The following is a 19,411-nucleotide window of genomic DNA, read 5'->3' as shown; positions in this document are numbered from 1 at the left end:
AGCCTGTGAGTGACATTTCATTCATTCATTCACAAAGTGCACAGGGCTAAAACAATAATGGGGAACATGTGACAATCACCTCCAGCCAGCATGGGCAATGATAAGGGGAAATGGGAGTTGATCCAGCAACCAGTCCCGTCCCCCCATCACTGGCCTAGTCACAAACTTAACAGGAGTAACTAGAGGGCAAATGCAACACAGCACTGCTTTGTATTCATGTGGTGGTAACAACAACAACAACAACCCTATTCTACTGGGTTGCCTTACAATTCACAAATAGCGGTAGAAGTCTCATTAACCTTAATAGGGGTTGTGCATTGGAACTTTACAACATCTTCAGAACCAACCAAAAGCAGAAAATAATTTGTATTTTTTACAAAGTGAAGGAGACTTTTTTTTAAATTAATTTTTATTCAAATTTCCAATAAACCAATTCATTTATAATTTAACATCCAATTTAACTTATACATTCTTTTTGACTTCCATCAGCCTATCTGACAATTTTCATATTTATCACAACTTCTCACATTTCATACATTTATGTTGCACTTTGACATTCCCTATTTTATCATCTCTTTTAAGCGACATTTCAGTTTATTTTTTCACAAAGCTTCTTGAAATCCAACAAGCGTTATTTCCTGATCACACACAGTTTTCATATACTCTGTAAATTTATTCCAGTCCTCGGTGAATCTCTGATCGTGTTGGTTTCGAATTTTCCCAGTTAATTTATCCATTTCTGCGTACTCCATCAATTTCATTCTCCATTCTTCCCTCGTTGGCATTTCTTCCTGTTTCCACCTTTGGGCCAACAAAATTCTGGCTGCTGTTACTGCATATCTAAATAACTTCACATCTTTCTTTCCAACATCATTCCCTACTATACCAAGTAAAAATGCTTCTGGTTTCTTTACAAAGGTGTATCTCAACATTTTTTTCATCTCATTATAAATCATTTCCCAAAAGCATTTCACTTTCTTACATTCCCACCACATGTGATAAAATGTCCCTTCTGTGAAGGAGACTTTTAAGTCTCTTAAAATCAACTTGCAAATGCCAACTTCTTATGAGCAAGGGAGGGGATGGGTAGTTACCATTCTCCTCTGTCACTGTTCTCAGGACTGGGAAAAGCTGCTTATTCTATAAAGCTGATTGCCAGGGAATCCTGGTTTTGTGAGTACTTTTATGGTTTCTGAGGACTAACCTCCTACAGAATAAGGGTCACAAGGTTATCCAATAGATGTCAGTGGCAAAGGAGGAAATAAAAGCAGGCACACCTCTGTACTGGGTTGGTTGTAAGGTTCTTTGATGGACTTCTGCATTATATCCAACTTAGGGACTTCAGTAGGTGTTGCCCTTCTCTCCAACCATATGACTGACAATTGCGGGACCAGGAACAGCTGTGAAGATGTCATGGCTGACTTCCTACTATTGGTATTTGGGCTTTTAGTATTTCCATAGATTTGCTTGTTGTCGTACTTCACATCACCTTACCAAAAATACAGGCACCATCCTAAGACATGGCCTAGATATACATGAAGCTACTGCTGTGCTGAATCTAAGCAAGTCTGGATCTAATTAGTACCTGGATAGATGACTCCTTGGGAACTAGATGTATAACTTGGGTTCCATGATGGAAAAAAATGGAATATAAATGTCAGAATATAAATGAAAATGTAATGGATTGACCTTTGCATATGTAGGGTTGGTATGCATCACTGAGTGCCTGCCTTTTCTGGCATTCCAGACCACATTGACTCAGCCTATACATGCCCAGATTGTATGGTGTGGATACTACATTTTTGCTCTGTGAGCAGAGGGGGCCTTCCATTCATGGAGCTTATGTGTGCAGGGCCTTCAAAGTTACGCTGAACTTTCCAGAGTCTGCCGTCCACCATCACCGGCCACCAATATACATGTTAATGTAATATGTGAAAGAGACCTTGTGTCTCCTCGGTATAAAAAGAAAGAAAGAAGAACACTGGTACAAAAGAGGCAATTATGGTTAAAGATTCCTGCAAAGTAGCCTTGAAATTCAAGCATCACAAAAATAGTCTCTTCCAAAAAGCTGGCACAAGAGGCAAAGAACACACAGTATTCACCATCTGGTTTCCAAAGTCTGTATTTAGTACAGTTTATCCTCATACTGAGCTTCTTCTAACACAGCTTAATAATACAGAAAACTTTTCCTGGGCTACCTTCAGCTTCTGACTTAAGTAGACTTTATAGTGTTTAGTTTCATCCTCTGGCTGACTGCATAATAATGAAGAAGTCTTTCCAAAATACAGAGGTCTGGAGAGATTAAGAGGCAAGGAGTATGCAGCCTGATTTTAGGTATGTGTCTTCAAGCAATTCCTATGAACCTCAGTGATGCTTACTTCCATACAGCATAGCATTGCATCCTTGGTGAATTTTGTTCAAAGGAAGGTTTAATTCTAAATAGAATGTATACCTATTGTGATCAAAGGCTAAGGCCAGCAGGTCTGTTTTGTAGCTGGACATAGCAGATTTATCCAGAAGGCTTTAACCTACACTCAACTTATTTGATGGTGCTCCCAAAATAATTCCATGATGGGGATAAATATTCATGTTCTGCAAATCAATAACTAATGTGTAGCAAGTGCACACCATTCTGCAGCAGTGCTGGGGAAGCTGCTGCCTTCCAGATAATGTTGAACTACAACTTCCATCATCTCTGTCCATAGGCCATGCTGGCTGGGAATTATGGGACTTGAAGTACAACAACATCCGGAGGATCACAGGATCTCCACCCCTGTTCTGCACTCAGGAGCACATTAGTACTTGCATTTTTAGTTAATTTTCCTGTGCCTGACTGTTTTGTTCTGAAGCGTCTGCAATTTCACATTGCTTTTGTTGTTTTTGATGATTTATTTAAGTATGCCTCTCATTTTGTTATATTGCTTTATTTTAAGATATTGTAGGCTGCACTGAATGGTCCTCTTGCCTAGAAAACCAAGGTTAGGATATAAATAAGTAGCAACTGCTGTAAGAAGATGGAGTTAGCAAAATAATCATTGATGGGGAAGGGATTAGGCAGCCTCTGCTAGCATGGATTACAATTTCTACTACTGCATTTTATGTGTGTGTAGAGATAGACACTTTGGACATCACATGCCATTTGCTCTGAATAGAATCATTGCATGTAGTACAGCAATGTCGGTCATGAGTTCTGTCCTAGACTGGCTTGCTCTGGTCACTGTTATGCTGTTGCTACTTCCGTACTCTAAGAAGTTAAACACATAGCCAATTTTCTGCAAATGAACTCTCTAAAATGTTTCAGTGGAAAAGCATTTTTTTAAAAAAATCCTGGGTTCAAGAAGGAATTCTGTTTAAACAACCTCAACAACAGCACATTTACAAATTACATAAACACTGTTAACAGATGATTGAACACATTTATTTTTTCACTTGGGTCAAATGAACTACTGATATTACCAACTCATCCTTGTTATTTAAGACTGTTGGATTTAATAGGGCTTACTCCCAGGTAAGCAAATAAGTCTAGGATTACAGCCTTAGGCATGTATCACACTGATACAGGTGGGAATCTTTTTAGGCTTGTTCAATTGACAGGTTATAGTTAACATGCAGGTCCTTTTGGACCCAGAATGTGGAATAGGGAGGGCAGAATGGGGTGGGGTGCACTTATATGCACTCCACCGACGCATACTGGGGCCAGGAATGGAACCCCCATGCAAAACGGTTGCCACCTGTATACTACTTAATATTTGAAAATTTCAAAGGAGTGTCCCAAACCCCATATGATAATAAAAAGCCAAATAAAAATGATACAATACATAGTAGTAATATAAATTCCTCCAGGGTCACCCACCTAAAAACCCACATCAAACAATAGCAATGATCCGGGAATGCTTGAGCAAACAGAAAATACTTTGGTGTGTGCTAGTAAGTGCATGCCTTAGTTTAAATGGGAAGTAATTTCACAAGGCAGATGCCACCACAATAAAGGCCCTACTTCGAGTGGCCTTGGGTTTAATTTCAGGAGAGTGTGGCAACACCAGCAGGGCTTCTGAAAATCTCAGTGACCCAGAATGCTGTTGTGCATACTGTATCTAGAACCTAAGTAAGTAATTTCTAAGTAATTAAACCACACCTCAGAGGTTCTTCATTGTTCCTCACATCTGATCACAGTCAGATTCATCGGTCATGGATGGGCCCACATTCTGCTTTGACAGTAGTGCCACACTTTTCAAGAAGCTGGCAAAGCAACATTGTTTGAATGAACATAAGGGCATAGTAAAGACCAGTCTGCCCCCATCTATCAGCCAGAAAAGAAGCAGCTTTTCCAATGTTTGCTTTTCTCTTTCCTCCCCATCCCCTTTTCATTTTGTAGCTCATCTATTAGACTGTGAGTCTTCAGGCAGGTCTGTCTTATTTTTAATGCATGTACGGTGGTTAGAAAATTGTAGGTGCTTTATCAGTTTTAAATGATCATTATTTATTATTTTCTTAAAATGCAATTCTGCAAGAGCAAGGATGATTGCTTTTACTTCTTTAAAATAACCATAATTTGAATGTGTACAACTCAAATGAGAGCATCCCATGTTTCAGCTTCCCTGCCATTACTCATTAGATTCATGAAATACTGTTTGATGAATAGCTATTAGCCTATTCAATAAATTTTCCTCACTGTACATCATTTTAGAAGCTTAGAGTTTCAAAGTATTCTTGCAACCAAAGCCATCTACTAATATTGCAATGACCCAAAACACCAAGAATGAGTAGATGAGAAAGTGGTGAAACTACCACCAAATTATAAATAAGGTTTTGTTTCTATTTTATAAAGCAACAGTGTGTACTTGGGACCCTTTTCACTTTTAAGAAACTTATCTGGTATCTGCTCCATGATCTTCATGTGCACATTTCTTAAGGAAGTGTCTTGCTGAACCAGGCAACGGTCCACTTTGTCTTCCATCCCTTGCAAGAATCCCAGCAACCATAAACTGCTAGATATCTCATGTGGTTTACATTCTTCCATCCCTAGCATAGAGAACCATTGTTACCATTGACAAGATGACTTGGACTAGTCAACGAGACAGTTTTAGAGCAGAGCAAACAAACAGTGCTAGAGTTAGGCATTTTACACCTGATGTGAAAGGTCCAGGTCACACCCTTTGCTTTGGGCGGGAGTTAATAAATTCAGATGGGGGTGGCTAACTTTTGGCTCTTCAGATGTTGTGGGATTTCAACTGCTTCACCTTCACCCAGCCTGACCTATAGTCTGGGATGATTGGAGCTGTACTGATCTAAGGCATCACTGATTTAAGAAATACAAAATGCAGAATGATGCTTTCCCTTTGCAATCTGATGCTTGAAGCAACTGCTTCTTGGTAAAACTGACCAGAAAAAGTTTTAAAAGGTGTAAATGCATAGGTCCAAAAGTCTCTTCAGGAGCCAATTGGAGTAAAACGGACATACACTTCATAAAGGACAAACAGCAAAAAGGTGCTCTAAGTTCAGAGAGCTCAAAGGGGGTTTAACAAACTAGGTACCTAGGTCACCAGGATGGTGTCCTTATGGAGACTGCTGTTTCAAGGAGTGGGAAGATTACATTCAGGCTCTTTAATAAGCTTTATCCTAGGCATCTGCTGAAGGAAAGAAACACGAATAAGTTGGCTGTTCTGAAATGAGCAGAAAGTTATGAGGGGAATTAAATAATTCTATATGTAATAAAAACAATTTCCCAGTGGTTCTTATTTTAACACCCATTTTTCCCCATTGGCAACCACACCATCTGCATAATTTGATTCACTGCAAGGGAATTTTATTGTCAAAAAAAGATGAGCACAGTGACTTTAGGTGTAACTCCTTTTTTAAAAATAAAAATAAAAATTATTAACTCCTTCAACTATCACAGCTGTTCAATTTGTCATCAATTCCACCACCATCACTTCCATGGGACATACTATTCCATACTAAGAAGACATAACTAACCACTTGGCTGTACGCATCATCCTCAGCCCACACAATTTATGCTTTTGGTAGATCAATGTTTGTTTGTTTCCTATTTAGCATTCCAAGATGACATTGCCAGTTGTCATCCCAGCATGTTTCAGAGGAAAGGAAGAATTCATGTGTAAAGTGCCTAGGGTTTTCGGATGTGGAGCAAGAGTCATAGGGCCTGGAGGGCTAAATGATTTCAGCAGCAAAAGGAACAACTGAGTGATCATACCTTACTCAAGGAGGAAGAAGCAAACTTTTAAAAAATTGTTAACCACATTTCTTAAAATGTTTGGATAATATGTTTTCAGATTTCCATTTCACCTACATCTTTGCTGAGGACTGTTCACTGCAGTATCACTTTACTTTGGTTTGTGCCATCTCAGAGACTTTCCCATAGCAACACATTGACAAGTACCAGAATATAGAAAGGTGCACTTTTACATAATACTTGAAGCAATATACCCACAGAATGAACTGTGGTATCTTCTGCACTGTTGAAATGGGGAAAAAACATACACACTTGAAAAAGAAAATACATACCTATAATAAACCAAGTGAAACACTCTCTGAGACCATATAGAAGTTTCTATTTTACTTCCAAAAATGCTCCTGGATTTTCATAAATCAGCTAGTTTGCCACAGAATATGTCAGTACCGCCTTTTTATTGGCTGAGGTGTAGTTCTGCAATACAGTCTAGCTCTGCTGGATTTTAAAGGATAATTGAGTAGGTGTGGGGGGGGGACATCAACATTTAAATGTACCAACACAGTTTTGTTGGGTTTTAATGCTACATTCTCATTGGCACATTACTCTGGAGTACGTCTCATTGAACTTAGCAAGCCTTACTTCCAAGTTAATATGTTTGCTATCTGACGGTGAGTTATGAATGTCTAGATTTGAAATCCTATCCAGTATGACTTTCAGATAACTTACACTGATTTGAAATCCAGGTTGAAAATGGAAATAATGCAGTGTTACAAATTGTTTTTTTAAGAGGCGCCCAACAAATACTAACGGGCAGACAGCATTGCAGGACAGAAATGCTTCTCACTTTCATATGATAATTTCATGCAATTTGGTCCAACTACAAATGACAGCATCATCTATTCACCTATTTAGCAACTCAATGATTGCCTCATGTCAAGTAGAAAGTCTTTCCAAACTCCTGCTGAGGACAGCTCGACCTCAGTAAGTAAAAGCACAAGACTGTCTCTTGTTACCTCTCTGCACCTTTAGATTTGATATCCTCAGGGTATCCCATGCAACATCAGTTTCCTCCATCACCTTAGATCTTTGTATCTCAAAAGACACTGTTTCGAAGATGTATGTAAAATGTTTTCAAACCCAGAAAATGAATACCGTCATGAAGCATTTGCAATCCTTGTGTTGAATGGAAGGACAGGCAGTTTGTAGAAGAAATGCCAAAGCAAAACAAATCTAAAGTAAATGTCATCTTAACTAGAGAGTGATTGGAATGTCATATTTCAGAGCAGCAATGCGAATGGCAGGCTGGCATATTGCTTTCGGGAGATGAAAAGGAAAATGCATCTGGGTTTACCTTACCTTCTTTAAACACCTCCCCCTCTTCAATCTATTTTCTGCAAAAACAATCACTAAACCTTCAAGCAGAAAGTGACAGGCAAGCCACACACACACACACACACACACACACACACAGTATCACTAGGCACTTTGATTTGTGCTGTGACAGAGCCTTTTTATTAAGTTTTCAGTTTAACTGTACCACAGCCTTTAAGGAAATAAAACTCTCTTTATTGAACATATTAAATAAAAAGGCAATCAAGTAGTTTTGCCTTTATTGATAGGTTAAGTATCAAATATCACCATTTAAACATTATATGTATATAGACTTGCATTAAAAGATCGCTCGTGACATGATGCAACCTCTGCCTTTTCCTAACTGTATACATCTCACATCCAATGAGTGTCTCAAACTGCATCCAATAATTCACATGTATGCACTAAGATGGAGCAAGATATTCCCGGCAAGCCCTCTTGGGAACCATTACTCCTGTATTTACAAAAGGTCTCGCAGCCTCTTGAAAAACCAATGTGATGTCAGTGTGGCAATCAAAATACTCCGGTGAAGGAGTCCTTTCGTGTCACTCCACTGCAATCACATTTCACTCTGAAAGACTAATTGCAAGGTGGAAAAGGCTAAGAGAATCTCAGATCCTTCACTTCAACACCTGTACACGAAGCAAGGATGAACATGAAAGCTAAACCACCAGACTCAGGGAAACAATCTGTCACAGTAAACTACAGTGGTCCAAGTGTTGCTTTAGATATATATATATATATATGCATCTCACCTTTGCACAAACATTGAAAGGGGCTAGGAAAATCAGATGTGGCTAACATACTGACCTGGCAAGAAAAAGAAAGACAGCCTATGAAGATAAATCTGTGTACCCAAGTCCCACCAGCGACACAGACATCACAGAGAAACTTTATATAAGAAGCAGCAGCTCACAAACCCTGACTAATTCCCATTTTGCTATCAATCTATGCTAGCCAAGAGTAGCAAGAGCAGCTTTCTGAACCCACATATCCATCATTTCAGCTGAGCAGGCAGAAATGCACAGAGGAGAAAGGGGTAAAAAAACAACAACCCAGTACCAGGTAAAGGAACACAAGGACTCAAATCCAAGTTAATGCCTCAATAGAGGTAGGCTATAGGAAGGTGGGCTATTAGTGTATACTATACACTATTTTTTTCCACAAGCCACAGAAATCCTCTAAAACAAGCTTTCAAAATACATTTTCAAAACATTGTACATCAGCAGTATGCAAGATTCTTTGAAAGGTGCTATCCTGCCCCTCAAAGAAAGAGCAAAGGAGTTGTAAAAGACAAGCACTTGAACCTAGAGGCAACTCCAGCATGGCATTAGGCACTGTCTCTATATATCCAAATCTCTTTTTCAACCATGGAAAAAAATCTCATAGAACAGAAAGGAAAAGGAAGGAAGGAAAAGGTGGCAACACCTCTCGACTTACCTTTCTGGTAGTTCCCCCTGTGAATAAAACTTCTCCAAGGGCAATTAAAATTCCTCCAGCTGTACCCGAAGTCACACAGGAGCACAAAAATTAGTTTTCAGATGGTCCATCATTTCCTGATCATCCAACCCTGGGGAGGGGAGGGAGAGAAAAGGTGTCCAAGAGACTTTGCCAAAAGTAAGTCCAGAATTCAAACACTATGGGGGGGGGGAGGAATCAGTGGCCCAATGACAGAAATCCCCCCTCTGCACGATACACCTTGCTCCTTGCTCACCAAAACTGTATAGCAAAACTGTCAGTGGTAAGCCTCCAATAGCGGCTGTGTATGCTGCAGATGGTACGTCTCACTGTTACCTTCCCTGATGGGTAGAGGTTTCAAAGAACGGCAAATGCAGGCAGCCCCCCACCCCCTCAAAAAAGCCAGGTGGACTGCCAGCCACTCACTCACACTGTCTAATTAATCAAGAGAGGGACGGATTGGTCACCAGAGGCACCTCCTGCCAGGGTGCACGGGATTATGGCAAGGTTATTAATCTTGCTTTGCTGCATCCCCCCTCCACCCCCTACATCCAGCAGCCTGCATTGAGATGATTGCCAGCTCTGTCTCTGTCCCTGTTCTACTGCATTTTGCTCAGCCCTCCCTTGCTGCAAGTGAAACACAGTGGAGAGAGGAATACTAATAAGGTGGTTAGCTACAGTTTCTTCAAGGCATTCTACGTAGTCTGTGTGCCTCTCTCTCTCTCTCTCTCTCTCTCTCTCTCTCTCTCTGTGTGTGTGTGTGTGTGTGTGCGCGCACAAGTGTGTGAGGAAGAGAGCAGGTCTGTGCCTGCATGTTTTCTAGGGGAGGGGGGAGCACTCTGTGAATTCATTTGCACTTGCTCCATGAAGCTTCCACATTTGGCAAAGGAAGAATTTATTTGGATTACTTCTGTTAAGGAAGATCAGAGGCAGGGATCTTATTTGATAGATGATATAAAGGAGAGTGAGTGCTCAATTCCCTGGAAGCCTACAGCCATGCCTTGGCAGTTAAGAGAGAAAGAAATGTTCACTGAAAGAGAGACGAATTAAGTAAATAAGGCTCTGAAGAGTCTGGGGCAATCTTTAAGGTCTGCTGGCTCCACACCTGAAGCACTACGTGGAAATGGCCATTCAGTGCTGTGCTTGAAATCATCTCTCTCTCTCTCATATCTATATCTATCTATCTATCTATCTATCTATCTATCTATCTATCTATCATCTATCTATCTATCTATCATCTATCTATCTATCTATCTATCTATCTATCTATCTATCATCTATCTAGCTATCATCTACCATCTATCATCTATCTGTCTATCTATCTACCTTTTCAAATGGCTATATCCTTAGGAAAGAAATTAGAAATATCACCTGGCGCTTTGGGGGGGGGTCTGGGGGTGTGGGGTTGGAGTAAGAGTGAAAAACTGCACCAAGACTAGTCAAAACTTGGTGCAGTTTCTTCCATTCCACAGCCCAGTTTCATTCTCAGCTGTTTTCCCTCAGTGTCAATGGGATATTTGCTTCTACTCTTTCGTCCCCCAATTCCATAAAATAAAAGAAAACCAGGAATGTGAATGTGAAGTTCATCATACAATCCCTTGGCTTTAATGAGATGCCTTGGAGCAATGAGGAGAGAGTAAAAAGTTGGCTGAGCAGTGGCTGTCCCCACCAGTGCATTCATCTTTGATCATCCATGTACAAATTCATGTGTAGAGCTGCACTCAGCGGAATTTGTTCCCTCAGAATATCGAAGCCACTACTGCTTGTGCCAAGCTTTGCTCGGCGTTTGAGCAGGTAAATTATTCTTGGCTGCAATCCCAGATCTATCCAGCAGATGCTGCTAGATATGACTCAGTCAAGAGCCACGAGAGGAGAAACTTATGACAAACAAGCATACACATACTTCAGGGAAGTCTCTGCATACTGGTTTAGCTATAAGGCTATAAAGTGGGACAGGATACCCCAACAGAGGTCAGTGATTCACATCTAAGGTAAGTTATTTGTAAATCATTGAAGTTAAGAGCACAGGTTACAGAAAGCTGCCCACTCTCTCGGGGCCCCCCCAAAAAAATTAAAGGGGAAAAAACCCTGGATGTACATTTCCAAAATATAAGATAAACTTATTCTTAATTGTATTTCAGTTCAACAATTACTTTAATAAAATACATATTTTGTTATGTGCAACTGGCTTTAGATACCTATTAGGTCCATAAATTACCACATAGCATATATTCAACACAAAAAACAGCAACAATTTGTTGTTGACAAAGGACAGCTGGACATATGAAGGGGCCCATTACCTTCAGTAGCTTAGGGCCCCATCAAACCTCAATCCGGCCCTGGCTCTACCATGGAGCTATGGGCCTTCCAAAGTTGAACGTTAGTTAACTGAATAAAGGTGACACGTTCAACACATTGACCAGAAGACACTTGTTTTTGTCATATATTTATCTCTCCACATTCCAAGAGGCAGCTCAAGGTGGCCTATTCAGTTCCTCCCATTTGATCACCAACAAACCTATGACACAGATTAGGTTGAGAGATATCAACTAGTCTAAAGTCCCCTGGTATGTGTCGTGGCCTAATAGGAATTTCAATCTGATACTCTCACTGCCACACCATACTCTCTTTTTTGTAAGGTGTGTCTAATGAAACTAGTGTTAGATGTTCTGGTTCAGGAGGAACACAGCAAGACTCTGAAGGCAGGCAGTTGTGCAACATAGCTTAAATGGTACCACTGTACCTTGGATGAGAGAGCTCGAGTTCTTAGATCAGGAGTGAGGAAGTCCAGGCCCAGGAGTCTACAGCGATTTTCTCTGTCTGGCCCTCAGACCTCTCCTTAGCCCTCACTGTCTCACCCAGAGGTGGATTTGGGGCAGTGCAACTGGTTCTGTGCATCAAGCCTAGGGGGCACTGCAGAGTGTCACAAATGTGATGCAGTGAATTGAGCAAAACGGAAAGCGAAATTTGAAAGACCAAAGTCCTGTCACATCCCTCCCTGGCCCTGCTCTACCCCCTGAGTGTTTTTGTCCGGCTGAAATGTTTCCTTGAACTACAGTAATGCTTCTCACTTGCGTGGATGGAGGACTGAGTAGGGTATGTGAGCATGTGTAGAAAATAGCTGACTGTACAAAGATTGCTCCAGCCACATTTACCTCTGGCCATACTTCAGAAAGGAATGCAGCTCTATGGCTGAAAAAGGTTCCCCACCCCTGCCTTAAATATACAAATCCTGCCAAATTGAAAAATAGTTTAGATATTTTCTAACAAAAATGTCACATCGACTGTACCAGGCTACGTCCTCTGAGGCAGTGGAAGCTACTACTAAGTTGAGATAGGATGATGTGTAGAGTAGGCCTGTTCTTGGTCTACGTATATCTGATTCTTTCCTACATTTTTTTTTTCTTCACAAAGAAGCCCAATCATACTAATGGACATATTTAGTATGGTTAAACCTTGGTTGTTGAACGTATTCTGCTCCGGAAGACTGTTCCACTTCCGAAACATTCAAGAACCAAGGCGCAGCTTGCAAGAGCTTCTTGCACTCAAGCGGAAGCCATGTCAGACATTCAAGTTCTGAAGAATCTTTAAAAACTGGCGCATTTATTTCTGGGCTTTCGGCGTTTGGGAGCCGAAACGTTTGAAAACGGAGCCGTTTGAGAACCAAAGTTTGACTGTATTAGACAGGAACCAGGGGTGGGGAGGAAAATTGATTCAGTGCACATTTAAAGGCAAGCCTACCTAATTTGCACTTTCTGAAACCACACATTCACCAAAACACAGTCATCCTTTGAAATTTGCACTTCTCTGAATTTTTGCAGTGCAGTTCCCAAGCCAAGTAGTGTCTACAAAAATGCATATGCGGGTCACATACAAAAGTGCATTATATTTACGGAAATTGTTTCCCTAAAATGTGGTTGTTTGGCAAAATTGCATACAAAATATGGATGTAAGGAGGAAATCACAGTAAAATCCTGATGAAGACTTAAAAAAAAATGCAAGGTGATATGAATTGAACTCAAGATTGGAAAAATGAAAAACTGAGAGAAAGAGAAATTGACAGAATCACCCACCATTAAAATGACCTGTTCAGCTTAGTTTACCAGAAGACAGTATTTTGTTTGTGCCCTTGAGAGCATAGATCGGTTTACTGATCTGCACTATTAGGGTGCCACTTTAAGTAAACATTTTCTTTCTATAGGTATTCCACAAGTATGTTCACCCCTGTGGCCCGCTTGGGGTACCATGATGGGGAATTGCTTCTAAAAATCATTCAACTTTGATTTGAAGCAACATTTGAAGTATCAACAAGTGTAAGCTTGAAGGAGGAGGAAGTTAATGCCAGCACTGAGAACTGCTGGAATAATATTGAGGACAACGTTCGTCAGTGTAGAAAGTGAGGAAGTTGGATGGAGCAGATGATGCACTGGAGAGTTAGGCAGTCTGCCTTATGTACTAGTGCATACTAACAATTACTATGGAGATCCTATTACTATAGAGGTATAGCTTTTATAACAATTTTTGAAATCTGATTCATATGTAAAATTATTATTAGTTATTTGTGGCCAGATTTGTATAATGGCAAGTGGCCATATTACAAGTAAACAACATTGGCTCTTTGCCAGTGCCTGATAAGCTCTGAGTAGAGACCATAGTAGCAAATGTTGGCAGGAGTTGGGTGGAGGCTGTTTCCCTTGAACTCTAGGATTGGCTATTTTAGCCAAGCCCTCCATGGTTCTGCAAGCGGAAACAGCAGGAGTAAAAACCAACACTGGCATATTGAGGACTGCTGGATAGCTACAAAAACAGCAGACCCCCCCCCCCCCAGTGCCTCTAAATTACAACTCAAACTGAAGCGAAAGAACTTCAGAAGGCTGCTTGTAGGCTGATAACGTGTCAAGGGTCAGTGTCTTGGAGGAATGAGAAAACTATTGGGAAGTGATAATAGTAAACTGGCTATTTTTATTTTACTCTGATGCCTTTTGCTTGTCTGGATAGAGGATAGAGGAGAGTATGTTAGTGTGTGTAGAAACTAGCCAAGTGCATAATGCTAAAACTTACATTTGTTGCTCCACTTTTGACTCTAACCCATCTGGCCCTCAGAAGAATGCATAAAGGGAATGCAGCCCATGAGTTGAAAGAGGTTTCCCACACCTGTCTTCATTTCTCCACAAAATACATTTTTATTCTTCAGGTAACATGCTCATTTGTCCTGCACTTCCAGGCTACTTCCAATGACACTCAGAGTACATTATTCAGCTTAAAGTCAGACTACCCTGTCTTGCGAAGGAGAGTGAAAATAAATCCTGTAACAGATAATGCAGGAGAGATTTTAAAAGTGTATTTACCTTAAATAATTATTGCATCAAAAGTTGAGTGTATAATAAATGCAAATGAGTGACTCAGAGCTTTTTGGCCACACTTGAATACTCTAATGAATTGCCAGATATAAGAAGCTTAATATCTGCAGGATTTCAAAAGCTGTAGCAAAAAGAAAAGACTAAATGTTCTTTTTTGACATAATCTGCAGAAGCGCCAAGGACCTGGGTCGCCCTGACATGAGGGATGCTTGAGAAAATCAGTTTTTGGGAATTCTGCTATGACCTGGTCTGGCACCTTCTGGAATAATGTGGAAATTGAAATTTAGATTTCTACCAACTTTTGCAACTTTCCTTTCTCTTCCAACCCCATTATCAAATCAAAGAAGCATCAGTCATGCATATTTTGAGACAACATATTTTTTTTAAAGAAAAGACATTTAAATGGAAATATAAATACAAATTCTTGTGCAGTAACAGGACAGAATGGATTTGTGAGTTGAACACATGCAAAAAGACCTAGACCCAATGTAGACTTATTCTTAGATCAACCCAACAAAATTCCAGAAAGATGTGGTCAAGTCAAATGAGAGTATGAAATACAAGTGTGATTAGTAAGTGTGTGAACAGGCAAGTTTAAATACTAAGAAACTGGTGTGTTTTTCATGTTGCTTGCAGACACATTGGTCACTTTAGTTATACCAAATGTCAGTGATTAAATAGGATAATTCTAGTTAAAGTGACTGGTTAAAGCGACTCTCTACTGACTTGCTATATTCATTTCCAGTATTAATCAAGCCTTCATCTCCCCTTTCCCATACTTGCCCCCTCATTCTCCAAGAACATATGAAGTCCCTACTGAACCAGGCCAATGGGCCAGCATCCTCTTCTCTGACCCCAGAGGAAAAGTATGACCATCATGGCTAGTAGCCTTTGATATCCTTCTCTTCCATGAATTTGTCTAATCTTCTTTTAAAGCCATCCATGTTGATGGTCGTGACTGCCCCCTGCAGGAGTGAGTTCTATAGTTTAACTGTGCTCCCAAATGGAGACTAGAACCTTGCTCTCCCAGCCTACATTGAGTGATGCTATCCATTAAGCTATTCTAAAATGGATGCTATTAATTTCTCTGCAATTCAAACAGATGCTCCTTGAAGGAAGCTGTAAGGATTAGTTTCAAAATATTTAGCCATCTTAAGAACATGCCCAAATTAAGCCCAAACTTTACTGTGCTACAGAACTGAATTTCAATTCCCTTTTTCATCTGAGGGGCAGGATTCAATCACGAATTCGCAAATTCAAGTTACAGTTGGTTCTTGAGCTTTTCAGCAACAAAACCGCTTCTGCAAAGGACTCTTTGTGATAAGGAAAATGATGAAGCAATGCACTGGAAAGTGTGGGAAAACACTTTCTTTTTTAACCCATCAGAAAAGCTTGTAAAACATAGTGCTACACAAATGTCTGTCGCAGAACTGATGGTGACAGTCACTATTTTTCAGGAGGCAATATTGAAATGCACATATTGAAAAGTTAGACTTGCACAATTAAAGTGGATTACAGCTTCCTGTTGGCCTAACACTAAAAATCCACTTCAAAAAGTAAACACCACCACAAAGCACCATACTTCTTGTGGTTAGTAAACTGACAGGGAAATGTGCTGAAAATTATGGGATGAATGAATGATTAACAGAAAGACATATAAACACCCTGCAATCAGATAAGTATAAATGCTCATTGTCATAAAACCCCATAGAAAACCAATAAAAATAGCAAGGAAAATGAAACTGTTATAACATTATTCATTATTCTTTATTATTATTATTATTATTATTATTATTATTATTATTAGCATAAAATGTTGGGACACAGAGAGTTCAAAATCCAGATCACTGACATCAGTTTGGAGAGATGTGTATGCAAATAAAATGCAAATAAAGTGGCTGTAGCAGAAATAAAAGCCAATGGGATTTCCCTGGGTAAAATAGGCCTGTATTAATGCAACATAAAACTTTCAAAGATTCAACAGTCTGACAGAAGGCTTGTTGCTCTAGCAAACAGAAGTGAATGAATGTAACTCAGAACTGGCAGAACTTTCCATGACTTTAACAGCCTGATGAAAGGCTTGCTGCTTCAGAAAATAATACAGTTGGATATGCCAAATGGTGCACCAGCACAAAGAATGTCACACAATCAATTCCTCCTCCAGTGATGTAACACTTCTATTCTAAACAGAAATGCCAGGTATATAAGTTTGGTTAGTGACATTAGCAGTTGTCTTAATTTGTAGTATGTGGCCTGGCTCACTACCTGAATCTTCTGGAGCTATCTGCATGCCATGTCTGAATCATATCATATACAAAACAAAATAAAAAAAAAAATTCTTTCCAGTAGCACCTTAAAGACCAACTGAGTTAGTTCTAGGTATGAGCTTTCGTGTGCATGCACACTTCTTCAGATACCTGATGTTCATATCATATACATCAGGGATGTCCAACTGGTCGATCATGATCAACCAACTGACTGCGGAGCGACCCTAGTCGATCTCGTGATCCTGATATATCAACCCCCCCCCCAAAAAAGGCTCAACAACGTTGCTGAAGCCTCCCCAGAAGAAGCTCAACAACTTTAGATCACTGCCAATGTTTTTATAGTGGGAGTAGATCACAGTCTCTTGGAAGGTGGTCATCCCTGATATACATGATAGCCAGTGCTAGTCATATCCAGAGGAAGCCCAGTGATTTGAGTACATCTACCCTCAATATGACTTAGTTGGCTATCTATGGGTGGAATTTACCTAATAAGTCCTGGCAGCCCTGCTCAAGGGCTTCCACTTGCACAAAGGGGCATTTCCCCTCTTCCATCCATCAACAACACCTGAGTAGCTCTAAGGGGGTCAGGAGAATTCCTAGAACAGCATGTTGGAGGGAAGAGGACGAGGTTGTCTGTCTGGCAAGGTGCAACTTAAAGGCAATGTTCACCACAGTGAGGTGTTCAGTTCCACCATATATATCTAACTTTACATGACAATATGTGCCAATTACAAATGTCTACCTCACACAGTTAGTATTAAGGCTCATGACATTCTATGATCAAAGAAATGGTGTTTCCTAGTAATGGTGACAGACCAAGAAAGGAAAGGCAGAACCAAGTGTCGGTGTATGCTAATAGTGGGATAAACTGTACTGTCAGCTGATAATGTTCAATATCATAAATACTCCTCTCCACTTCTAAGGAAGAAGAAAAGCCTTGTCATTTTAAGAAATTTTGCCTCCAGTGCCAGAGAAACATTTCATCTTGCTGCTTCTTCAGACATAGATAATAGCACCGTGCCCTTCATAGTGACATACAAGTGTTAAACACCAATCAAGTTGTGTGTTAACCTATGACAGTTTCGGTAGGGAGCAATTCACTCAGCACTGACGTGTTGCCACTCACAGAGAGAAATGTTGCACCTGTTCATTCTTCTGCAACCAGAAACCAAGCCACCGCAGACATCAGCAGGGTCAAGATGGATTTAACTGTTCTGTTTCCCTACAATAATCCTTGGGGATCCCAAAACATTGCAGTTTCTTTTCAGTGTTCCAGCCAGTCAGCCTTACCTGGAATAAGTGCATAGGAGCAGCTGTGTTGTCTCTGGCCTGTGGCCCATCTGGTCTAGCATCCTGTGGCTTCCCAGCAACTAGTATTCAGAAGAATACTGTTTCCTGCGGTTGGAGGTAGAACATGGTCAAGATTTGTAGCCACTGATAACCTTATTTTTCATTAATATATCTAACCCCTTTCAAAAGCCATCCAAATTAGTGGCATCGGTGCCTCCTGTGGAAGCAAATCCAGTAGTGAAGAACATTTTGGTCCATCTAGCTCAGTATTGTCTACTGTGAGTGACAGCAGCTCTCCAGGGTTTCAGAGAGGAGATTCCCACTCCTATGCAGAAGATACTGGGAACGCTGATGCTCTGCCACTCAGCTATGGCCCTTCTGTCATTATGAATCCATTTCCTTCCTCCTGAGAGTTCACATCTCCTCCTGTTTCTGGGTCTTAAGTAGAGCTTTTGCCACATTCTATTTTCTTCCACTCAGTATGATTATGACTCCTTGTCCCAGCAGGCCCCTGTTGTCTGTTATTTGCAGATACTCAGTGATAACCCCAGTGCCACATGGTCATCATCCAATCATCATTATTTAGAGTTTGAAGAGTTTGGATTTGATATCCCGCTTTATCACTACCCAAAGGAGTCTCAAAGTGGCTAACATTCTCCTTTCCCTTCCTCCCCCACAACAAACACTATGTGAGGTGAGTGGGGCTGAGAGACTTCAAAGAAGTGTGACTGGCCCAAGGTCACCCAGCAGCTGCATGTGGAGGAGCGGAGACACGAACCCGGATCACCAGATTATAAGTCTACCGCTCTTAACCACTATACAACATTGGCTCTCAAACAGAAAATGTCACAAAAGCAAGCGCCAAACATCTTTAAGTTTTCAGGACCACTTGAGCTGATCTTGTAAACATGTGGGAAAGCTTTCAGAAGGATTCCACAGCCAGTCTTCTGCATAAGAGAATTTAATTAGATTGCTCTAAAATAACTATACTGTGAAATACATCATTATCTACACATGGTACGAGGGACATTTTTCAGCCATGGGCCAAATGGACTAGATGACCCTTGAGGTCCCTTTCAACTCTACAATTCTATGGTTCCTTTCTGGGTAACCTTCTGAGGGTGACATGCCACTGGTGGGAAAAGTGAAAGGAACAACTAACTTTACCTTTGTAGATTAGGCTTGTTTCTACATTTGCTCCCACACCCCTCTTTATACATTATCCAGCAAAGCAAGAGGCAAGATCAGAGTTCAAGAAAACCTAGAGTTGCCATATGACTGGAATTCAGGATTTGGCTGTTGGAATCTGTCCAGGTGAAAATCACAGAAATGTCTGTGAAAATGGCAACCCGTGTCGGAAATGTAGATTTTGGCAAATTTCCATTAAAAAAACAACTTAACAACCCCCCCCCAAAAAAAACCCCTCTCACTTTTTGAAATGTGACAGCCCTAAGCAAACATTCCAGCCAGCT

General features: G+C 40.5%; 1 protein-coding gene across 4 annotated transcripts in view; it reads right to left on the bottom strand.

Moving 5' to 3' along the window:
• The window catches only part of LRRC4C (leucine rich repeat containing 4C), a 614,780-nt gene extending 605,001 nt beyond the window's left edge, over window positions 1-9,779 (bottom strand). For 2 of the 4 annotated variants that reach the window (XM_081835051.1, XM_081835053.1), the window contains exon 1: window positions 9,005-9,779. The gene's annotated coding sequence lies outside the window, so the exon portion shown is untranslated. The remainder of the gene's footprint in view (window positions 1-9,004) is intronic. The other 2 variants (XM_081835048.1, XM_081835050.1) reach the window with 1 other exon arrangement.
• Window positions 9,780-19,411: the final 9,632 nt, after the last annotated feature.

The sequence above is a fragment of the Podarcis erhardii genome (genome assembly GCF_964252035.2).
Source record: "Podarcis erhardii genome assembly, chromosome: 1".
NCBI classification, from domain to species: Eukaryota; Metazoa; Chordata; class Lepidosauria; order Squamata; family Lacertidae; genus Podarcis; species Podarcis erhardii.
The sequence above is the reverse complement of the archived record's forward strand: the minus strand, read 5'-3'. Positions and strand labels throughout refer to the sequence as shown.